The 25587-nt window shown below is 42.2% G+C and overlaps 1 protein-coding gene across 4 annotated transcripts in view; it reads left to right on the top strand.

Moving 5' to 3' along the window:
• MOCS1 (molybdenum cofactor synthesis 1) overlaps nucleotides 1-25587 on the top strand; it is a 386238-nt gene that overhangs the window by 265643 nt on the left and 95008 nt on the right. Inside the window, exon 7 of one of the 4 annotated variants that reach the window (XM_081523254.1) lies at nucleotides 1111-1178. The exons of the other annotated variants lie outside the window; for them this stretch is intronic. The gene's annotated coding sequence lies outside the window, so the exon portion shown is untranslated. The remainder of the gene's footprint in view (nucleotides 1-1110; nucleotides 1179-25587) is intronic. 4 annotated transcript variants of the gene reach the window in all.

The raw sequence follows: 25587 nt of genomic DNA, 5'->3' as shown, positions 1-25587 counted from the left end.
GACAAAGTGAGTAAGTAATCCTCTTGGTACAAATCCCAGAAAGCACTCTGGCTGCCCCATCTGAAAAGAAGTAAAACTCAGTCTGTAACAAAGTCAGTTTCTTCTGGGCGAAGGTGAGGTGGGAGTTCAGGCAGAAGATCCTGGGAGGCCTCAGGGCACTGGGGCTGGGGTTTCAAAGTGATGATGGATTCTCTCTACTTCCCTCGTCCCACCCGTTCCTGTCCATGGATGCAGTGCACCGGGGACATAAAGACTTTCACATTTTGAGGAGAATGTGGTCTTCTAGGCCGTGTGACAGGGCCTGTTCTGTGAGCTCAGTCTCCCCTTCTGTGTAAAACTGATGTAGGGTTTAATGATGGAGTGATGAAGGAGCAGAGGAGAAGCAAGTGATCTGTACAAGGAAAACTCTGGACTGTCCATTTGAAAGTGTCCAGTCCTTTACAAGTAAACATCATTTGTAAATAATTGGCTACCAGCATATTAAGTTATACCCAAAGGCACCAGAAACGTCAATCAGTTCCTTGGTTTCCTGCTTTCACAGATACTGAGAAGTGCCCCCTCTACCTTCTATGCATGGCATCTAGGAGACTTCTAATAGAAGGTGGCACTTCAGATGGCATCGTGGAGAGGAAGGGGACAAAGGAAGGAGGAACACAGGGAGGTTGCTGAGAGTGCACTCGGTTCTACACGCTTGGGGTCCTGCAAGCCCTCCAATTTCCCCACCTGGATAATCAGACTCCCGTGACTTCTGTTTTTATGTGTGTGTAGGGCAGGGGTTAATTTATTTCTGGCTCTGCTGGCTCTTCCTTGTGTGTGGGTTTTCTCTAGTCATGGCGAGTGGGGGCTACCTTTTTTTGCCATGTGCAGGCTTCTCATTGCAGTGGTTTCTCTCGTTGCGAAGCATGGGCTCTAGAACATGGGCTCAATAGTAGCGTTTGGGCCTAGTTGTCCCTAGGCTTGTGGGGTCTTCCCATACCAGGGACTGAACCCACGTACCCTGCATTAGCAGGCAGGTTCTTAACCACTGGACACCAGGGAAGTCTGTTTCTTTTTTTAATTTTTCGTTTGGGGATGTTCTTTTCAAAAATTCCTCCTCAATTTAAATTTCAGAGCAAGTCTTGCTGTGGGGAGAAGAGGAGGAGAAAGATCAGCTTTGCTAAGGGTATACCTCTCAGGACGTGAGTAAATTGTGAAGAATGACAAAGACTTTTACCACTTGACCCCAGAGAAAGGTGTATGGACCAGGTATAGATGACCAGGGTCACACAGCAAGTCTTTAGCATCCATTCCCTCCTGTGATCCTTTTGATGGGGGTTATAGTGAAGCTCTGCAGAGTTTATCCAGGGGTGAGCAAATCATCCAGCACCGAGGAGCTGGATCAGTTTGCAAACTTCAATGTAAAACTGTAAGCTTCCTCTAGGAAGGATTGTCTTATTCATCCTTATTCCCTGGTGATAGGCAATATGTTTTAATTAAATGTGATACATGTTTGTGTTCAGAAAATGCATGTTTGAACAAGTAAAGGAGCTCCAGGGGGCTGTCTGGGCTATTGGAGGCGAGCTTAGAAAGTGGGGCTCTGTGAATGTCAAGGCCTGTGAAGGAGAGAAGTAATTACAGCCCTGACATGTGGAGGCTTAGGTAGAGCTCAGGGAAGGGCCTGTCTCAATGAACTACTGGGTTGGCCAAAAAGTTCATTTAGGTTTTTCCATAATACATTACAGAAAAGCCAAAATGACCTGTTTGGTCATTATACTTCGTTTGGAGATGGAGATGGCAGCCAAGTTTGCAAAAGGGGATGGGTCTCTTTCATCTTCCAGGTTATTCTCCTTTCTCTCTCAGCCTTCCCATCCATAGGGGTCCAACTCTTTTGGTTCTTATCAGTCCAGACCTCCCTCATTTGTAACAGAGGAGCTTTCAGTTCAGAATGGCTCTGGGGTCATCAGGGTACCCTAGTTAGATCGGGGTGTTGGTATGTCCCTTTTTCCTGTGTTCAGTTCTAAGTTAGTCTTCCCATCCCTTTTACACACCAGGGAACTCACAGAAAATGATCATTGTACTGGGGTCACTGAAGGCCCCTGGCCAGGGCATTCTGGCTGCTGTCCATAGGGCTGCAGGAAACTCGACTCAGTTCACTGGTAACCCGTTCCCATCCGAAAGCATCCTTCTAAGCAGTCTTCATTACCAGTGGTTCCCACAGTGCCTCTATTTCCATGAAAAAATAAAGGGAAAGCAACTACTTTCGCAGGCCAGACCTTGATGAGATAATGTTAAAGCTCAGGCATTCAACGAATGTCTTGGGTGCCTTTCATGAGCAAGGCCTGGAGATGAAGCCATGAAGCAGATGGAAGCCTCCTGGTCCCAGTCACCACAGGGTGGGGGTTTAGAGAGTTTCAAGAATAAGTCAGGTACATACAAAGAAAACACTCCCTTGAGTTTATTCTAAAGATCAACAAATTTTTTCTTAAAGGGCCAGATAATTGGTCTGTGTCTCAAATATTCATCATAACATCATGGCCCAGATGCAGCCACAACCACAGCAATACATAAAAGAATGGCTGTGGCCATGTTCTAATAAAAATACAAAAACAGTAGTTTGGGGCTGCATTGAGACGGTCAGAGTTTATTAACACCTGCTCTAAAGGAAAAGCCAAACACTCTGTCAGTTCCCTTTGATTTAGAAACAACTAGTAAGAGAGGATTCTGTTGGAGAAGTTGATCTAATTCAACTTTGGAAGAATCAATTTTAAATGTTCTGTGATTTATTAATCTAAGAGAGTGTTGTTGAGCCCAAGTTCATGTGCCTGATGCATGGGAGGCCAAGCAAACTGAAACATTGCAGTTTGGATCAGAGAATGGTTTACTGCGGGTCCAATAAATGAGGAGAACCAGTGACTCATCCTCAAAAGACTTGGTGGCTTTCAGGGAAGAAGTGTTTATAGGACTGCAGGGTGTGTAACCCTCCTCTGACTGACTGGTGACAGGGGAGTGTTCCAGGAATTGCAATCATAAGCCGCCTGCTTTCAACCAGCCTGAGATTGTGCTAAACCTAAAGTTACCATCCTCCACCTGGGTAGGGGCCTTAGTTCCTGTAGAAGAACTCAAGTGTGTATCAAATTGTTATTCACACCCCCCGAGGAGGAACAAGATCAGCCCCATCCTGCACTGTTCTGTCTTCACTCACTTTCCTAATTAGTTACCAATCCAACCAAAGGGTGGATCTACCCTTTAGACCTCATGGAAGGTCTAGAAGGCTGGCAGCTTTTTTCCTAGGAACAAGAAATGAGGGACACACACAGAAGGGCTTCAGTGCCCCAGAGGGCCCCACAGAATCTTGCTCTGCTTTGAATGGAGACTGTGACAGATGATTCCATTTAGGCAAGAGAATCGGTACCTCCCTTCTTTGCAAAGACTTTGAGAAAGCAAAATAGATACCATGTGGGATGAAGAGTGAGCATCCAATTAACTTCATTGGGAAGGAGAGGATATTTACCAGGAGATGTTAGCCAGATGGGTTCCAAGGGAACATGAAGAAATTCCTGGAATGGGGCTAGCTGAGGATTTCAAGAAGGATTTTAACATTTTGCTTCCAGCTTTGCAGGGGTGTAATCCCTCATCCTGAACCCCCAACTTTTCAGCAAAGGATGGATAATGGGTGAACTAGAGACAGCGGGCTTCCACAAGGGTGGATAGTGGCTGAACTAGAGACCATGGGATTCTACCAGGACAGATGGTGAACTAGAGACAGCGGGCTTCCACCAAATAGTCCATGTGCTCCTCATTTTCTCAACCTCCCTTGCGATTAGGTTGGGACAATTTCTGGCCAATGGAATGAATGGATCTAACATGTACTGATATAAACATCTGATGCTTTTTCCTCTGCATTCTCTTCTCCAGCCACAGTATTGCTGAAGACCAAGTGTTTCAGATAGTACAGCTCTAAGACTGAGTGCTGTCCCAATCTATACTGTATTTGATGTGAGCACCAGTTAAAATATTAATGTATTAAGTGACTGAGCTTTCAAAATTTGTAATAGATACAGCCGGCTTGCGGTGCTTTGGGAAATAAAAACACGAATGGGCAACTCAAAGTGGCAGCCACAGGAAGGAAGACAATGAGTTGTTGATACCTGCTTCGAATGTTTGGAGTCTGATACTACATAATAGAGGCTTCCTAGGTGGTGCAATGGTAAAGAATCTGCCTGCCGAAGCAGGAGACATAGTTTTGATCCCTGGGGTAGGAAAAGACACCCCACTCCAGTATTCTTGCCTGGAAAATCCCATGGACAGAGGAGCCTGGCAGGCTGAGGTCCATGGGGTCGCAAAGAGTGGGACACAACTCAGCGACTGAGGACATGCACGCCACATAGCAGGCAGGATACGCTATGTTATGCTGTAGTAACAAACAGCTCTGAAATCTTAGGGTCTCTATATGCCAGAAGTTCATTTTTCACTCATGTTAAAATCTACTCTGGTGGGACCATCCACTAGAGAGAGAGTAGCTCTCTCTCACGTGACTCTGAACTTCGACGTCAACACCTGCGTCCACTATTTACTGAGGTTGCAGGGGAACCAGAGAGATGGTTTATCAGCCATGGGGACTTAAATGCTTCTACCCAGAAGTGACATATCATGTTTCATTGATCAAGTCATGTCACATGGACACACATGGGGGAGTAAAAGTGCTCTTAATGAAATCAGTGAACAGTGGTACTATTTGCTATGCAGTCCTGCTATGGAGGTATTAGTTTTCCAGAAGTCTGGAAGACTTAAGACTTAAAGAATGAATAGCAATTAGCTATGAAAACAAGGATGGGAGAAATAGGGGGAAGGTGTTGTGTTAAATAAAGGTCTGCATGAATTTAAGTGGGGATAGGGAAAGCAGCCTAGGATAGAGGAAGAATATTTACCATGCATTTAAACATTTGTGCAAGACATTTTAAGGCAAAAACTCCCTTATGAAAGATCTATACCCAAGGTGAGGATTTTGGAATGCAGGGTACTTATGGTCATTTGTTCCACACTTTTTGGATCCAGCCTGACTTATGTGTCCATGTGGGCACCTGCTACAGAAAAGGTGGAGAGCTTAGCTTGAGGACATGCAGGGCACTCGCACACCCTTGATTTTTCTGTTGGCAAGAGTGAGAATTTCCCAAGGTCTTCTTAGATCATTGACTAGATTCCTGAGCTGAGTGGACCCCTCTAAGGACTTACTAAGAACCTCAACAGCTCCTCAGTTAAGGACAACTAGGTAGAGATCCCCACCATAACCTTATTATCAGGGATGTAGGTAGTGTCCATGGCTCCATTTCATTACACAGTCTTTTTTTTATTTTGGCTGTGCTATGTAGCATGAGGGATCTTAGCTTCCTGACCAGGGGTCAAACCTGTGGCCCCTGAAGTAGAAGCATGAAGTCTTAACCGCTGGACCACCAGGGAAGTCCCTGCACCAGCCTTAAGATGGGAAGGAATGGGATGAAGTTGTAGCAGCAGGAAACATATGACTTTAGACTCAAGTCTGATTTTTGATTTGGAAAATAGAGGCTGCTATTAAAATGATATAAAGTCTGACAACTGGAATACTCTGAGCTCTTCCAATCTAATTATCAACCCAATCTCCTGGTATCTGATTGTACTTAGAGGAGCCCAGAAATAATTTGGAGATAGGGCTCCATCTGAAGTTAAGGCAATCCAATATTCTAGATTTTAAGAGGCCATCCTCCAGACTAAAAGGATAGTGACTCTTAAGCAGAGTTCCCGTTGCTTCTGTATTCTCTAACCCCTGATGCTGGTAAGAGCAGGTATACCATTGTTGTTTAGTCACTAAGTCGTGTCTAACTCTTTTTGTGATCCCATGGACTGTAGCCCTCCAGGCTCCTCTGTCCATAGGATTTTAGTGGCAAGAATACTGGAAAGGGCTCCCGTTTCCTTCTCCAGGGGATCTTCCCTACCCAGGGATTGAATCCAAGTCTCCTGCTTTGGCAGACGGATTCTTTACCATTGAGCCATGCGGGAAGCTAGGTATACCATAGTACTTGTTAAAATTCACAGGAGAAGAACAGAGGAACACTTAGAGTGTGTCCATTGTAGTAGGTTTTTAACCAGAACATTCTAGATATAAAGCTTTGGTGGTTCATAGGCATAACTGTGAAATCAGGCAATGGGGCATGATTTGGGGTGTAAACATGTGTATATGGGGGCAGGAGGGTGTTTGAGGTCTTTTTCCCTCTGAACTCTTAGCTCCTGAAGATAGAAACAGTCATATTTATCTTCCTGTCCCCACTGTCTGGCATTATAAGAACTCCAATGATTGAATGAACTTCTACAGAATAATTGAATTCCTGTCAGCTGCTTCTGATCATAAATAGGTTGGTCAAAAATGAATGAGCCCAATGAAAGGACTTTTTCTAACCAAACTTCACTCTCCTTCACACTCACTGCTCTGGTCCACCTGGTGCCAATGACCCAAATCCCCCAGACCTAGCCTTGCTGACCTTATTGGAGAGAGTAGCGACAGCTGTGACCAAGTCCACCAAAATACCATAGTCTATTAAAAGCATCAGTTCATCAAAGTCCACGATGTTAATTTGCCAAGAAAGAGTCCCACCGGATTAAACTTTTAATTGGTATGAAGTGCAGCTCAGAAAACGGGGGTCTTGGGGAAATTTTATTCTGCAGTCTGGCAGTAATTAACCGACCTCCTCCAGAGTTACTGCCCCTGGGAGTATTGGAGTTGTTAAATTACCAGGCAGGGAGAAACGCTATTATCCAAAAGCCCAACCCTTACATCTTCCCAAGCCTCTCTTCCACTCCCTGTCTTGCTCAGAAGGAAGTTGTAAATGAGTGATGATTAACCTAAAGCTTCCAGAGCCTCTCAGAGACCCTACAGAATTGTACCAAGAAAATCCCCAACCCCTTGGGCATTAGATCATCTCCAGCTTATTTTCAGGGGCAAAGACGTGGGGATCTTTTAGACCCTGGCATTCTAGGACTTAACCATTTTCCTGTACCCTCTCTGTAAATCAGAATTATGGGACTGTGGTACAGTCATCCCTTGGTATCTGTGGGGAGATTGGTCCCATGAGCCCCATGGATACCAACATCTGTGGATGCTCAAAATCCTTCTATAAAATGGTGTGGTATTTACACATAACCTATGCATGCTCTCCGGCTTCCCAGTTGACTCAGTGGTAAAGAATCTAGGAGATGTGGGTTCAATCTCTGGGTCAGGAAGATCCCCTGGAGAAGGAAATGGCAACCAACTCCAGTATTCTTGCTTCAAAAAGCCCATGGACAGAGAAGCCTGGCAGGCTACAGTCCATAGGGTGGCACAGAGTCAGACACGACTCAGCACACATGCACACACATCCTTAAATCATCTCTAGATTACTTTTAATACCTAATGCAACATAAATGCTGTACAAATAGTTTCAAATACAGTGTAAAAGCTAGGTACATAGTTGCCAGCACACAGCAAATTCAAGTTTTGCTTTTTAGGACTCCCTGCTGATCCAGTGGTTTAGAATCCCACCTGCCAGTGCAAGGGACACATGTTCAATCCCTGGTCCAGGAAGATTCTGCGTGCTGTGGGGCAACTAAGCCCGTGTGCAACAACTACTGAGCCCACGCATCTAGAGCCCATGCTCCACAACGAGAGAAGCCACTGCAATGAAAGCCCAGGAGTAGCCCCCGCTCTCTGCAACTAGAGAATGCTCATGAGCAGCAACAAAGGCCCAGTGCAGCTCTACGTAAATAAATCAATCTTTTTAAAAAGGACAATAACATTAAATCAGCAGAAGACAAATTACAGCATTTTTGTCAGAGTATAATAAAAATTACAATAAATGCATAAATATAAAAGTAAAAAAGAATGATCTGTGGATGCACAAGACAGTATGGGTGAGTCTGAAAAGTAGGTTCATTGAAAGTCAGATACAGAAGAGAAATCATATGATTCCATGTTTAAGAAGTTCAAGGAGAGGCAAAGCTAATGGGAAAGAAATCAGAATAGTGTTTGCCTATGAAAGGTAGGGTTAGAGGTTGACTACTTAAAAGAGCATGTGAGGGAACTTTCTTAGGTGAGTCAAATGATTTATATCTTGAGTAGGTGTACACTTTTGTCAAAATTCATTGGGTTGTACCCTTCAGACCTCATCTGACTGATAAAAGAAAATTAGGCTTGAAAGGAAAAAAATACACATACCCTTTTAACCTAGCAAATTCTGCTCTGGAAAATTAATATCATTAGACAAGTATTTAAAAGCAGTCATTGTAGTGCTTATAATAGGAAAAAATACACAAAATTACAATTTAAATACTTGGCAATGTGATTCAAATATGGTAGCTCTATACAATAGAATGTTCTACCACCATGAAAAAATGCTGATGTACTTTGACATGTGAAAATATAAGATGTAATTAAAAACAGTTCAACCTCATTTTTACAAGCATTAAATATAATAGTGGCTTTTTCGGGTTGATTTTACTACAAGCAACATTTATGCTTTTCCAAGTTCTATAGAAGTTCTATAGAGTACCTATTGGAGAAGGCAATGGCAACCCACTCCAATACTCTTGCCTGGAAAATCCTATGGATGGAGGAGCCTGGTAGGCTGCAGTACATGGGGTCGCTAAGAGTCGGACACGACTGAGCGACTTCACTTTCACTTTTCACTTTCAAGCATTGGAGAAGGAAATGGCAACCCACTCCAGTATTCTTGCCTGGAGAATCCCAGGGACGGCAGAGCCTGGTGGGCTGCCATCTATGGGGTCGCACAGAGTCAGACATGAGTGAAGCGACTTAGCAGCAGCAGCATAGAGTACCTAGCAGATGTGCCTATAATCTGTGTTCATTACTTTCAAAGTACCTAGTTGTTGAGCATTTTCAATTAGGCTCAGATATCTGAGTGCCTAGACAGCCAACACTTAGAGCCTATTCATTCATTCATTTCTTTTGCTTCCATCCAGCCTCTCAATCTTGTACTCTTCTCTGGACCAAACCTGGAAACCTTGTATTTCCAACTCATTAACACATGGCCACCATTTAGTCCAGAAAGGAATGCCTTTGTATTTCCTTTAGAGCATGGATTTTGAGATCTAGTTAATTGAGATCTAGATAATTTTGAGTTATCTATTCTCCTCCCGGACCTGTGCATTCCATCTTCCATGAAGGTGCAAAGTTACCTCAGTGAGATCTAGTTACCTTTGAAATTTGTTTTAAGGGTCCGCTTGTTGGGGCCTGGCTCCTACTTATACAAGCTGCCTAGGTACTGTGAGAGATACCCACACACTGGTTACATCTAGCTTCTCAGACTTGCATTTTGGCCACTACTGCACACTGCACCACCAGGCTCTTCTCCCTCCAGCTCTTTTTCTACGCTTGCACCTTCTCTTTGCCTGACTTCTATTCTAGGTTTTCAGATCCTGAGATTCTCAGCTCAAGGTGCCTATATATCCCCACATTTTCTGCAAAGGCATTGTATAATAGGGTGAATAATGCCCCCCAAATATGTCAAAATCCCAACCCACAGAACCTGAGAATGTAACCTTATTTAAAAATGAAACAGTCTCTCAGTCATGTCTGACTCTTTGTGACCCTATGGAGTCTAGCCTACCAGGCTCCTCTGTCCATGGGATTCTCCAGGCAAGAATACTGGAGTGGATAGCCATTCTCTTCTCCAGGGGATCTTCCCAGCCCAGGGATCGAACCCGGGTCTCCTATACTGGGTCCCCTATATAGCTTCAGAGGTAGTGTGGCCTCTGATTTTCAGTCGGCATCTTGATTTTGAACTTCTGGCCTGCAGAACTAATGAGAATAAATTTGTTATTTTAGGCCACCAAATTTGCAGTAACTTGTTACAGAAGCCTCAGGAAAAAAAAAAAAATTGTAGGTAGTAATTAGCAAACCATCCATATCAGTCCTGCTCCCACCCCTACCACCTGCACTGGTAGAAGAAGGAATTATGATGGTCTTAGCTTGAGAGACACAAATGGAAGCCTAAAGGCTTGTGTGTAGGCAATTCAGTTGGAGAAGTGAGTCCAAGAAGTTGAGCGAGGAAACAGATTACAGATTAAGTGCAACAGGAAAAGAAGGGATCCCAAGGTAAGTATGTGTTATCCATCAAACTGGTCAGATGTGGACCATGAAGGTGTGCTTTCCTGAGACTTCAGGAACTATGTCAGGATCCCCAGAACCATCCATCCAAGGGACAAAATTGAAGAGCATTTATTTCCTGGCTCCCTTCTTTCATTAGTCAAGGAGCCCTGGTGACTCCAGATTTCCTTGGCTTGTGGCTACATCACTCCAGTCTCTGTCTTCACATGATCTTTTGTGTCATAGCTTCCTCTTGTTTCCTTCTTCCCTTGATACCCCTTTGGACATCAACTGCTTGGTGCCCAGGCTTCCAGCTTTGCCTGCAGGGGTCAGGAGTGAGAGGAACTTCTAGGCAGAATGTGACAGAGTTGCACCCTGTGAGGTCAAGGGTCTGGTTATGGCCCAGAGAGAGGTGTCATCAGACTTGAATTGGAGGACCAGCTTTGAGACTCTGGGAAAATTTTCCCCAAACTCTATGCTCATTTGATTTGCAACTGGTAATCTGACCTCATAGTTCTGTTGAGGATTCAATAAGAATGAATATGGAAGTGTTTTATGAATTTTAAAACACTGATAAGTATCTATATTATTCAGCCCAAATGTGAGCACATATTTTCCTACACATCTCATCCTCTGACCTGCACGTGCAGCACTTTCTCTTCCTGTCCTGTCTAGCATGTGGTCCTTCCTTTCTCTAGCCTTTTCCCATCCCCATCAGGACTCACAGCCTCTCCTTCAGCCAGTCTCCCATCTCAAGCGAACTGTTAACCTAGCCTGAGAGGAATCAAAGTCTCTCAGGATGCTGCCCTGTGGAAGGGAGAGTACAGGATCCCCTGATACAGAACGAGCTAGCTCTCAGAAGCATCTTTTTGTGTAAAATCTAATTGCATCTTCCCTGCTGCTCCAGCAAATGAAGTTTAAATATTTAACAAGGATGTCAGCACCATTCGGATTGGCTGTGGGTCCCCCGCAGATGAGAGCTCAGAGGGAAGCAAACTGCCTGCAGGCTGCACAGTCCATGACTGCGACCGAGCAGGCCTGCTTCTCTCCCTCGCATGGCCCAGGGCACTGTCTGGGGCTGGGCTGGGCTAGTGCTGGGCAACCTTGTCACACAGAACCTGGGTGGGGGTGCCTGTGCTCAGCCAGCCAGGCGCTGGGTGCCCAGTCCTCTGTCAAACCAGAGACTGCATGTGGCTCTGCCCTTGCTTAGCGGGTTCCAGTACAAGCTGCTCACCAGCCAGGAAGCAGGGCTGCCTGTGCCCGGGGCAGGGGTTAGCATCCCTCTTGAAGGCCAAGTGGCTTCTCATCCTCTATTTTCTCCAAGATGCCAGTGTATGATCACAGACCCTCTCGTGTATGTGTATGCGTGCGTGCGCGCGCGCATGTGTGCACATGCGCAGTCATGTCCGACTCTTTGTGACCCCAGGGACTGTAGCCTGCCAAGCTCCTCTATCCATGGAATTCTCTAGGCAAGAATACCAGGGTGGGTAGCCATTTTCTACTCCAGGGGCTCTTCCTGACCCAGGGATCGAACCTGTCTCTCTTGTGTCTTCTGCATTGGCAGGTGGATTCTTTACCACAATCCATCACTTTTCAGAAGAAAAATTGTACCAGTGTAGTAATAAAATACTAAGCTATGAAACCCAAGAAACATATTTATAATGACATTTATATAAACTGTACTTATAAACATATTTTATAAAGTTATAAATATCAGTCAAGATCCAAACTGAAACAGATGGCTCCCATTAGGAGAACTCCCATTAGGAGGAAGGTTGATTTGTGGAGCGGCTCTTTACCAGGCGAGGCTGAGGCAAAGAACTCACAGAGGATGACGTGCCACACTATGGCAGTCACGGTGGAGCTGTCGTCACCCTCAGTCTGATAGACGAGGAACCCTGACAAGGAGAGACATAGCCCACTGGCTGCCTGGGGAAATGTCCTCTGAACAAATGGATAGAATGCCACTGTGCTAGGCACCAGAGAGAGAGAGAGAAAGGGATGCCTTGCTTCCCAGAAATCCTGCTTAGAAAGGGAGTGAAAGTGTTAGTTGCTCACTCAGATCCAGTTTTTTGTGACCTCATGGACTGCAGCCCACCAGGCTCCTCTGTCCATGGAATTATCCAGGCAAGAATATGAAGTGGGGGTGGGAGGAGAACAAGATGGCGGAAGAGTAGGTGGATGTGGAGTACATCTCTCTCCACGGATACATCAGAAATACACCTTCAGACACAGAAGTGCATGCAGAACACCAGCTGAGAGCGGACAGGAGTACCTGACCAGCGGAAAAGAATATATAGAACCACGTAAAACTCGGTAGGATGAAGGAACTAGGGGAAAAAACAGGAGTGTTAGTAGGACTGGACCTGCCCTTGGCGGGTGGAGGAACTGAAGCAGGGGTCCGATCCCCACAGCGCGGCAATTGTCTGAGGCAGAGGAGAAACATTTAAGGCTGAGACTGAAACAGCTGATCTGTGGCAGCCGAAATGGAATGAGAATCAGACAGTCCTTGCCGCAGCCATACATACCCCGGACAGGGACACAGGTCCCCTGAAAGGTACAGCGGCTGGGAGCTGGAGTTTGGGGATTGTGGAGCAATCCCAGAGCAAGGGCCACTGTTGACTGCGGGAAAATGGATCCGAGGGGATGTGAGGGAGGAGAATGTGGTGGGAAATGCCTGTGGAGCAAAGTCGGGCAGCCATGGAAGCAAGGCGATACTGCTGAGTCACACGTCGGGGGTGGACTCATCACCAGAGTCTCCCTCTCCCCACACGCCAGCACTGGCAGCTTAACAATAGAGAGGTTGACCCATCAAACACCTGATGTACTGAACTACAGACCTGGACCCCACCCACGGTGCCCTTCTATGTACCTGATGCGCTGAACAACAGAGAAGGACCCCAAGCAAGGGAGCCCTCTAAGTGCCTGAATGGTTGGAGCTATGGAGATAGAGTGGCCAAAGAAGCCTTCTGATCACCAGCTACAAGAGGCTCGAAAAAAGACCCTGATAGGGCCATAACCCCTGCAGCTGAGGCAGTCCGTGGCCCTGCACACTTCGCGCTGCCAGGGTCCCTGCCAGCCAAGCAGCTGCACCACCTTCACACTCAACTCTCACTGGGGCAGAGCTGCCACAGGCAAAAAAATTCTTGGATCTAAGTGCACAGGATCGCTTCGGTAGTGTCCGACTCTGCAACCCTGTAGACTGTGGCCTGCCAGGCTTCTCTGTCAGGGAGGGGGCTCCTCAAGCAAGAACACTGGAGCGTATTGGCCAATACTAGTTGCCATACCCTTCTAGAGCACTGTATTTCCAGCTGCCCTAACTGTCAACTCCCCTGAGTACCTGGTGCTGCCAGAACCCCTGCAACTCAGGCAGCTGCACCACCTCCACACCTGGCCCTCACTGGGGCAGACCCAAGTCCTCCAGGGCAGCCTCAGGAACAAACCCTAGTGGACGACCCACATGCAGAGGTGGAAATAGAACCACAATTGAAACCCAGGGGCAGTGTGACTAAGGAAGAAGACCCAAAACCTTCCCACCAGCTGTATAAGCTGCAGATTAAATCCAGACGATCAACTAGGTAGACTCTGTGGCTATGGAATATATAAAAGTCATTGAGAACTCCCACAAAACAAAATGCACTAGTTCTGACAGTTGTGGACATTGGAGGCAAGAACACAGAGGAGTAGGACCAGGTTAGAATCTGAGCTGCCCCCACAGCAGGTCCAGAGATCAACACAGTGCTGGAGGGCATCCTAGGGAGGTGAGGTGGACTGTGACTACCAGCAAAGGAAAGGATTCTGACACCAGTGACTCAAGAAAAACATTTATTATTCCTATGTTTTGACTTGTTCTGTAGATTCTTTTGGATTTTTTCTTTAATTTTCTTTTTTTACACCTCTGTTGTAGTTTTTTTATTTTATTGGCACTATGAAATCTAAGCTTTTGAGCTTTTTTTTTCTCTTTCTTCAGTCACATTTTTTATTGTTGTCATAAATCCCTGTCCCTACTCTGGGCTTTTGCAGTTCTGGGGAGTTTTCCTCTTATTTTTTCCCTTTTTTCTTTCTTCTTCCTTTTTTTTCTCTTTTTTATAAATTAACTTTTAATCTTTTAAACCTGTTATATTTTTCTACATTTATTCCTTTGCCTTTCCTACTGTTCTTTTCCCCTTGCAGTTAATCTTTGATGTGCATAAATCTTATTTATCTACCTCTATTTAACTTTGCATATCTCTTCTTTCTTTCCTTTCCTCTCAATATATTTGTTAGTTTTGTTTTCATTGCTTTACTCCCCACTGAGCACCTTGCTTTAGTTTTGTTTTCCAGTTTGTGCTTTAGTTAGTTTTGTTCTTAACTGGTAAATATAATTTTTGATTTCCTTTGTTTGCCGGGTCAATCTGTTGTACTTTATTTTTGTTGGACTGTTTTGACTTTACTCATGTGTGTATATGTATATGTGTATATTCCATTATTTTAATTATTATTTGCCTGATTTTGTAACTGTCATTTGTCTGGGGTTCATCTTTGGTTTCTTGTTTTTGGATATTTGTTTTAATCTCACTTAATGCCCGGAGACAGCAATGGCAACCCACTCCAGTATTCTTGCCTGGAAAAATCCCATGGACAAAGGAGCCTAGTAGGCTGCAGTCCATGGGGTTGTGAAGAGTCAGACAAAATTGAGCGACTTCAATTTCACTTTTCACTTTCATGCATTGGAGAAGGAAATGGCAACCCAATCCAGTGTTCTTGCCTGGTCAGACATGACTGAAGCGACTTAGCAGCAGCAGCAGCAGCAGCACTTAATGCCATAACAAACCACTTGCAGAATCTTCATTCCTGACCAGAGGTCAAGTCCTGAGCCTTTGGAGTGGGACCACTGACTCCAAGGCCCTAGATTACCAGAGAACTAACCCTAGGGAGTATCAAACAGTGAGAACTCACACAAAGGAAACCACTTGAATACAAGACCTGGCATCACCCAACCACCAGTACTACCCTGTGCAGGACCCCTCATCTAAACAATAAACAAAACAAAAATACAAACCCGATCATCTGCAGACAGGATTACCACCTCACACAGCCTTGCGCATCAGAGGAAAAACAAACAAAAACTCTGCACAAATCTCACCCTATATAAAGCTTACACAAACCACTGGACCAAACTGAGCAAGGCAGAAACCAAAAGGAAGAAATAATTCAACCTTGGAGCCTGGGAAAAGGAGACCTCAAAAACAATAAAAAAAAAAAAATAATGAAAAGGCAGAGAAATGCTACACAAATGAAGGAACAAACTAGAAACAAAAAAGTCCAAATAAATGAAGAGGAAATAGGCGAGCTATCTGAAAAAGAATTCAGAATAATGATAGTAAAGATGATCAAAAACCTTGAAAACAAAATGGAGAAAATGCAAGAATCAATTAACAAAGACCTAGAAGAATTAAAGAATAAACATAGATACAAACAACACAATTATGGAAATTAAAAGTACTCTAGAAGGAATTAATAGAATATCTGAAGCAGAAGAACGAATCAGTGAGCTAGAAGTTAAAATGGTGGAAATAAGTTCTGAAGAGCAGAATAAAGTAAAAAGAATGAAAAGAACTGAGGAAAATCTCAGAGACTTCTGGGACAATATCAAACGTACCAACATTCCCAGAAGAAGAGAAAAAGGGTATGAGAAAATTTTTGAAAAGATTATAGTTGAAAATTTCCCCAACATGGAAAAGCAAATAGTCAAGTCCAAGAGGCACAAAGAGTCCCATACAGGATAAACCCAAGGAGAAACATGCCAAGACACATACTACTCAAACTAACAAAGACTAAACACAAAGACAGACTACTATTAAAAGTGGCAAGGGAGAAGCAACAAGTAATATACAAGGGAAACCCCATATGCTTGACAGCTTATCTTTCAGCAGAGACTGCAGGCCAGAAGGGAATGGCAGGATATATTTAAGGTACTGAAAGGGAAAAATCGACATCCAAGATTACTGCACCCAGCAAGGACCTCATTCAAAATTGATGGAGAAATAAAAAGCTTTTCAGACAAGCAAAAGTTAAGAGAATTCAGTACCACCAAACCAGCTTTACAACAAATGTTAAAGGGACTTATATAGTCAAGAAATACAAGAGAAGAAAAAAGATCTACAAAATCAACCCCAAACAGTTAAGAAAATGGCAATAGGGACATATATATCAATAATTACTTTAAATGTAAATGGATTAAATGCTCCAAACAAAAGACACAGGCTGCTGAATGGATACAAAGACAAGGCCCATATATATATTGTCTACAAGAAGTCCACTTCAAACCTAAAGACACATACCAGACTGAAAGTGAGAGGATGAAAAAAAAAATTCCTTGCAAAAGGGAAGCAAAAGAAAGCTGGAGTAGCAATCCTCATATCAGACAAAATAGACCTTAAAATGAAGATTACAAGAGATAAGGAGGGACACTACATAATGATCAAGGGATCAATTCAAGAGGAAGACACAACAATTGTAAATATCTATGCACCCAACACAGGAGCACCTCAATACATAAGACAAACACATAAAAGGAGAAATTGACAGTAGCACAGTAACAGTAGGAGACTTTAACACCCCACTCACACTAACGGACAGATCATCAAAACAGAAAATTAACAAGGAAAAGATGTCTTAAATGGTACATTAGATGAGATGGATCTCCTTGATATCTTCAGGACATTCCATCCAAATGCAGAAGAATACACCTTCTTCTCAAGTGCACATGGAACATTTCCCGGGATAGACCACCTCTTGGTCACAAATCAAACCTCAGTAAATTTAAGAAAATTGAAATCGTACCAAGCATCTTCTCTGACCACAACACTATGAGACTAGATATCAATTACAAGAAAAAAAAATGTAAAACACAAACACATGGAGGTTAAACAACACATTTCTAAATAACCAACAGATTACTGAAGAAAGAAAAAGGAAAATCAAAAAATTTCTAGAAACAAATGATGATGAAAACATGACAACTCAAAACCTATGGGATGCAGCAAAAGCAGTTCTAAGAGGGAAGTTTACAGCAATACAATCCTACCTCAAGAAACAAGAAAAACATTGAATAGACAACCTAACTTTACACCTAAAACAACTGGAAAAAAAACAAACCCAAAAATTAGTAAAAGGAAAGAAATCAAAGATCAGAGCAGAAATAAGCAAAAAAGAAATAAAAGAAACAATATTAAAGATTAATAAAACTAAAAGCTGGTTCTCTGAGAAGATTGGCTAAAGGTTTGTCAATTTTGCTTGACTCATCAAGAAAAAAAGAGAAGAATCAAATCAACAAAATTAGAAATGAAAAAGGAGAGGTTACGACAGACAATGCAAAAATACAAAGGATTGTGAGATTATTATGAACAACTATATGGCAATAAAATGGATAACCTGGAAGAAATGGACAGATTCTTAGAAAAGTTCAATCTTCTAAGACTGAACCAGCAAAAAATAGAAATTATGAACAACCCAATTACAAGCACTGAAATTGAAGCTGTGATCAAAAATCTCCCCCAAATCAAAAGCCCAGGACCAGACAGCTTCACAAATGTTTGAATTCTATCAAACATTTAGAGAGGAGCTAATGCCTATCCTTCTAAAATTCTTTCGAAAAGATGCAGAGAAAGAAACACTTCCAAACTCATTCTATGAGGCCACTATCACCCTGATACCAAAACCAGACAAAGACAACACAAAAAAAGAAAACTACAGGCCAGTATCACTGATGAACATAGATGTAAAAATCCTCAACAAAAAGTTCATACACCATGATCAAGTTGGGTTTATTCCAGGAATGCAAAGATTCTTCAATATACTCAATCAATGTGATACACCATATTAACAAACTGAAAGATAAAAACCATACGATAATCTCATAGATGCAGAAAAATCCTTTGACAAAATCCAGCACCCATTTATGATTAAAACTCTTCAAAAAAAAAATGGGCATAGAGGGAACCTGCCTCAGAATAGTAAAGGCCATATATGATAAGCCTACAGCAAACATTATTCTCAATGATGAAAAACTGAAAGCATTCACCCTAAGATCAGCAACAAGACAAGGGTGTCTACTCTCAACACTATTATTCAACATAGTTCTGGAAGTCCTAGCTATGGCAATCAGAGAAGAAATATATATAAAAGGAATCCAGATCAGAAAAGAAGTAGTAAATCTCTCACTGTTTGCAGATGGCATGATACTGTACATGGAAAACCCTAAAGATAGTATCAGAAAATTACTAGAGCTAATCAGTGAATTTAGCAAAGTTGCAGGATACAAAATCAATACACAGAAATCACTTGCATTTCTATACACTAACAATAAAAAATCAGAAAAACTAAGGAATCAACCCCATTCACCATTGCAACTAAAAGAATTAAATATATAGGAATAAACTTACCTAAGGAGACAAAAGAACTCTACACAGGAAATTATAAGACACTGATGAAAGAAATCTAAGATGACATAAACAGATGGAGAGATATTCCATGCTCCTGGGTAGGAAGAATCAAAATTGTGAAAATGACTCTACTACCAAATTCAGCCTACAGATTCAATGCCGTCTCTATCAAATTACCAATGGCATTTTTCACAGAATTAGAACAAAAAATTTCACAATTCATATGGAAACACAAAAGACCTCAAATAACCAAAGCAGTCTTGAGAAAGAAGAATTGAGCTGGAGGAATCAACCTTCTTGAATTCAGATTATACTACACAGCTACAATCATCAAGAGAGTATTGTACTGGCACAAAAACAGAAACATAGACCAATGGAACAAGCTAGAAAGCCCCAAAATAAACCCGTGCACCTATGGGTACCTTATTTTTGACAAAGGAGGCAAGAATATACAATGGCGCAAAGACAGCCTCTTCAATAAATGGTGCTGGGAAAACTGGACAGCTACATGTAAAAGAATGAAGTAAGAACACTCGCTAACACCATACACAAAGATAAACTCAAAATGGATTAAAGGCCTAAATGTAAGACCAGAAACTATAAAACTCTTAGAGGAAAACATAGGCAGAACACTCGATGACATAAATCAAAGCAAGATCCTCTATGACCCACTGCCTAGAGTAAAGAGAATAAAAAGTAAACAAGTGGGACCTGGTTAAACTTAAAATCTTTTGCACAGCAAAGGAAACTATAAGCAAGGTGAAAAGACAACCCTCAGAATGGGAGAAAATAATAGCAAATGAAACAACTGACAAAGGATTAATTTTCAAAATATACGAGCAGCTCATACAACTCAATGCCAGAAAAACAAACAACCCAATCAAAAAGTGGGGAAAAGACCTAAACAGACATTTCTCAAAGAAGACATACAGATGGCTAACAAATACGTGAAAAGATGCTCAACATTACTCATTATTAGAGAAATGCAAATCAAAAGCACAAAGAGATATCACCTCACACAAGTCAGAATGGCCATTATCAAAAAGTCTACAAACAATAAATACTGGAGAGGGTGTGGAGAAAAGGGAGAGCTCTTGCACTGTTGATGGGAATGTAAATTGATACAGCCACTCTGGAAGATGGTGTGGAGATTCCTTAAAAAACTAGGAATAAAATCACCATATGACCCAGCAATCCCATTCCTAGGCATATACCCTGAGGAAACAAATTGAAAAAAGACACATGTATCCCATTGTTCATTGCAGCACTATTTGCAATAGCTAGACCGTGGAAGCAACCTAGATGTCCATTGACAGATGAACAGATAAAGAAGCCGTGGTACATATACACAATGGAATATTACTCAGCCATAAAAAATGAACACATTTGACTCAGTTCTGATGAGGTGGGTGAACCTAGAATCTATTATATGCAGTGAAGTGAGTCAGAAAGAGAAAGATAAATGTCGTATTCTAACACACATATATGGAATCTAGAAAAATGGTACTGAAGAATTTATTTACAGGGTGGCAATGGAGAAATAGACATAGAGAATAGACTTATGGACATGGGGAGAGGGGAGGAGAAGGTGAGATGTATGGAAAGAGTAACATGCATGGAAACTCACATTACCATATGTAAAATAGATAGCCAATGTGTGTTTGCTGTATGGCTCAGGAAACTCAAACAGGGGCTCTGTATCAACCTAGAGGGGTGGGATGGGGAGGGAGATGGAAGGGAGGTTCAAAAGGGAGGGAATATGTGTATACCTATGGCTGATACATGCTGAGGTTTGACAGAAAACAACAAATTTCCGTAAAGCAATTATCCTTCAATAAAAAAAATAAGTTAGAAAAAAAAGAATATGTAGGGGGTAGCCATTCCCTTCTCCAAGGGATCTTCCCAACCCAGGGATTGAGCCCAGGTCTCCCACGTTGAAGGCAGTTTCTTTACCATCTGTGCCACCGTCTGAAGCAGTTACCAAAGGTGGTGCAGTATGATGGTACATCACATCTGACACTTTGTGGGTGCTTCTAGTTAATAGCAAAGAAGGTAGTCAAAGCCCCCCTCTTAGGAAGGGGGTCAGAAAGAAGACATGACTGGCTACTTCATAGATGACAGCTAGACTGGATTTAGAGGGAGAAAGGCATTACCTAGATTAAGTGGGGAAAGGAATTTAAGTAGAGGGAGAGGTGAGTGGATACACCTTGGGGGATTGGCTGCATGCCAGATCTTGGGGATGGCTGGAATTCTGACATGGTTGCAAAGGCTTTAGGAAATCAGAAAATGTCCTTTTCAACGATACATATCCAAAACTGATCTTCCCCTCCTTCCTACCCACTGCTGTGAGAAACAGGGTATTTGGTGAGGGGAGGCACTCTTGAAGCTGTTGTGTGGTTAGACACCCACACAGCTGATGACAAACCCAAAAAGTCTGAGTTAATGGCTCCAGGTTACTGTTTCGATCTCTCCATCCCTCCCTCCACTTCCTTTCCGGTGTCTGTTGAGCCAGGAGGATAGTCAGATGTGAAAAGACAGAAGATTTGTGCAAGATTAGAGTGAGCATCCTTAGGGGTCTAGAGATGGGAGACCACATCGTTTCTGCAGCCCTTGCCCGTGCACAGATGTGTGAGTTCCCATCTCTGGTACCTGCAGGTGTGATAAAAGCCCCAAATACTCTTCCTGTTGATCCTTGTTCTTAGGCTGTCTCTCTCATGCCAGTAGTTTCTAGCATCTCAGAATCAATCCTAGGGAAGAAAAAAAAATCAGTCCATGATATATACTTCTCCAAGGTACCTACTTACCTCTAAATATTTTCAATGCTCTTCTGGAATTATGAGCATTTTAAAATAAGATTGATAACATACCTATATTAGAGGGGAAGATCATAAATCTACCATGGTTTATTATTCCTAGCAGTATAGATGGTTCTTCATGCTATTAAGGTAAAACAAGGGATTGACAAGCTTTGAAAGGGAGAAGGAGGAAAAGATGAAAAAATATTGGGCTGTTGAATGCAGATTAAGGAGAGTTTTGCAGCTTGAGGGTTCTGGATAGATAGGAAGAATCATGCAATGGAGATCAATAGGCTTGAACTTATCTAATGGTTACTTGCCTATTCATGTCTTGGTTTCATTCTTATCCAACTGAGCCTGGTACATGTCTCGACTGGAAACATGCTTGGGGCAGAGCCTCGTGATGGTTATTCTGTATTTCATTTAGTCTGTGTGGGGAATTTCATTAAAACTGCCTAAGAGGAGGTATGATCTTGACAGCCATGGGTTAGCAATAGAGGAAGTTGACAGGAATATGGTTCCTGACAAGCTGTGTGTTCCTTTATCTTGAGGGTGAGTGGGAAAGTAGGAGAAGGGTGATGCAGGTGGAAGGTCAGAAGAGCCAGCCCAGACCTCGAATGGGGTGGCTTGACTGTGAAGATCATCCTGGTCTCTGGGCTGGTCATTGAATGTTGTAAGCCTTAATTCCAATCTGGAGCTGGGTGGGGAATACACTTTGACCCCCTCACACAAGGTTGTAGGTAAAGAGAACCTTTGAAGCCATGTTGAAGGATGAAAAGCCACCAATGTGCTGAACTAACTAACATTAACTCCTTCCTGCAAGATTAGCACTGGCAAAGTTAAAGCAAGAAATGCTGAAAGAGGAAAGGAAGAAAACTCTCAATATTAGAAAACACATAAATACAATCTGGGCTTCCCTAATAGGTCAGTTGGTAAAGAATCTGCCTGCAATGCAGGAGACCCCAGTTTGATTCCTGGGTTAGAAGGATCCCCTGGAGAAGGGATAGGCTATCCACTCCAGTATTCTTGGGTTTCCCTTGTGGCTCAGCTGGTAAAGAATCCACCTGCAATGCAGGAGACCTGGGTTTGATCCCTGGATTGGGAAGATCCCCTGGAGAAGGAAAAGGTTACCCACTCCAGTATTCTGGCCTAGAGAATTCCAGGGACTGTATAGCCCATGGAGTTGCATAGAGTTGGACACAGCTGAGCGACTTTCACTTTCAAGTACAATCCACCACAATACTAGGTTAACAGAAAATGTTGAGAGACAATCCTCTGTGGATCTTATATTTAAGCATCTTTTGTGAGCAGAAACTCCTGTGACCTTCAAGACCTCCCATATCTTCAAGATCATTGTGTAAATAGGTTGAAAGATATTGTCTTTTTGAAACAGATGACAGACTTTTCACTCTCCAATATAATAAAGATAATGTCTTACTTCAGACCAAATGTTGGATAGATTTGCTTGTAGTCTATTTCAAAAGATTCAGGTTTTCTTAGCTATAATGCAAATCCACTGCATGTGCATCATTCACCTTTACTGCCCTGTGTTGTTTCTATAGGTATTGAGAGGCAGGGGGATATGATGTTAGCATGAAGATAATGCTGCTTGCTGCACCATGAATAATAGTCCCTTATTTCTTATAAGAGCTTCATGTCTTTTGCCAGAGTCTATAAAGCCATGGTAGGCTCACTGACGAGCTTGCATGGGATTAAAATTTCAAACCCTCAGAGTTCATGACGATTATCTAAAAAGCTCATAATAAAGCATGTCATAATGTTCTGTAGCCATTTGTGATTGAAAATTTTAAAATGGAATCATTAAAAGCATTTATTTTAAAATTAGAAATGAAACAAAAATTTTCACAAACTTATTCAACATTGTATCGACAGTCTTAGCCAGTGTAATAAGACAAGAAAAATATAGGCATAAGGACTGGAAAGGAGGAATTAAAACGTCATTGACTATAGAAGGTAATCTGTATATTGTTGTTGCTCAGTCACTACTCATGTCCAACTCTTTGCAACCCCATGGACTGCAGAACGCCAGGCTTCCCTGCCCTCCACCATCTCCCAGAGCTTGCTCAAAGTCATGTCCATTGAGTCGGGTATTCCATCCAACCATCTCATCCTCAGTCACCCCCTTCTCCTCCTGCCTTCAATCGTTCCCAGCATCAGGGTCTTTTCTAATAAGTAGGCTCTTCACATCAGGTGGCCAAAGTATTGGAGCTTCAGTTTCAGCATCAGTCCTTCCAATGAATATTCAGGGTTGATTTCCTTTAGGATTGACTGGTTTGATCTTGCTGTCTAAGGGACTCTCAAGAATCTTCTCCAACACCACAGTTTAAAGGCATCGGTCCTTCAGTGCTCAATCTTCTTTATGGTCCAACTCTCACATCCATACATGACTACTGGAAAAACCATAGCTTTGACTACATGGACCTTTGTCAGCAAAGTAACATCTCTGCTTTTTAATATTCTCTCTGGGTTTGTCATAGCTTTTCTTCCAAGGACCAAGCATCTTTTAATTTCATGGCTGCAGTCACCATCTGCAGTGATTTTGGAACCCAAGAAGATAAAACCTATCACTGTTTCCATTGTTTCCTCACCTACTTGCCGTGAAGTGATGGGACTAGATGCCATGATCTTAGTTTTTTTAATGTTGAGCTTTAAGACAACTTTTTCATCCTTCTCTTTCACTTTCATCAAGAGGTTCTTTAGTTCCTCTTTGCTTTCTTCCATAAGGGTGGTATGATCTGCATATCAGAGGTTATTGATATTTCTCCTGGCATTTCTAGAAATATCTCCTGATATTTCCAGTTTGTGCTTCATCCAGCCCAGCATTTCTCATGATCTACTCAGCATATAAGTTAAATAAGCAGGGTGACAATATACAGCCTTGACATACTCCTTTCCCAATTTGGAACCAGTCCATTGTTCCATGTCCAGTTCTAACTATTGCTTCTTGACCTGCATATAGGCTTCACAGGAGGCAGGTAAGGTGGTCTGGTATTCCTATCTCTTGAAGAATTTTCCATAGTTTATTGTGATCCACAGAGTCAAAGGCTTTAGCGTAGTCAATGAAGCAGAAGTAGATGTTTTTCTGGAATTCCCTTGCTTTTTCTATGATCCAATGGATGTTGGAAATTTGTTCTGTGGTTCCTCTGCCTTTTCTAAATCCAGCTTAAATATCTGGAAGTTCTTGGTTCATGTACTGTTGAAGCCTAGCTTGGAGAATTTTGCATATTACTTTGCTAGCGTGTGAAATGAGTGCAATTGTGGAGTTGTTTGAACATTCTTTGGCATTGCCCTTCTTTGGGACTGGAATGAAGACTGGCCTTTTCCAGTCCTGTGGCCACTGCTGAGTTTTCCAAATTTGCTGGCATAGTGAGTGCAGCACTTTAGAAACAACATATATTAAGTCTGGTCATATACGTATTCAAAGTTGGTTATATTTCTAGATACCAGCATTGAACAATTGGAAAATGTAGTTGAAGAGAAGAAACCATTTACAGCACTATCAGAGAATATAAAGGATTTAAGAATAAATCCAACAAAAAGATGTAACACCTGTATAAACATAAATCTTAAATATTTTGAAAGATTTAAACAATTAGAGTTACAGCATGTTTGATTGAAAGCTTAATGCTGGAGTGTTTGAAGACTCAGTAAGATGATTGCAAATTTTATATGGAATGGTAAATAATCCCCCCAAAAATGGCAGGAGGTGGGAATTTTCCATATCAAATATAATTACTAAGCATGATGCTACATTAATTTAAACTGGCTGCTACTGAAAAAAAATGGACAAATAGACAAATGAAATAGAATTGGGAGCCCCAGAAACATACCATGACAGTAGTATGTTCTGTTATAGGTGAAGGAACAATTTTTCAACAAGTATCCCCCCAAAATTCTAACCATGTGTAGTAAAATCAAATTGAACTGTATCTCACACAAGTCTCAAACACACATCCAGTGTGTATCCAGTTACATACACATCCAGGAACTTTACATGAATTTAAAAAATCACTTATTTCCTACTGAGAGTTTTAAAGTTTCATTTTTTGAAACTTGGAAAAAATTGTTGGAAATTTTTCTTAAGCAGGAAGAGTATTTACCATGACAGAAAACTGACAAACATGACTGTGCTAAAATTAAGACTTTTTCATGCATAAAGTGAAAAAAAACAGTTTACAAACTGAGAGATTTCTGTAATACATACTGATTATAAAATACTAGTATTCAGTATATATAAAGAGGTCCTACAAATAAA

Source organism: Giraffa tippelskirchi, chromosome 8 (assembly GCF_054371585.1).
Source record: "Giraffa tippelskirchi isolate mGirTip1 chromosome 8, T2T-mGirTip1v1.2.pri, whole genome shotgun sequence".
Lineage (NCBI taxonomy): Eukaryota > Metazoa > Chordata > Mammalia > Artiodactyla > Giraffidae > Giraffa > Giraffa tippelskirchi.
Note: the sequence above shows the minus strand (reverse complement) of the source record. Positions and strands in the feature narration are given on the sequence as shown.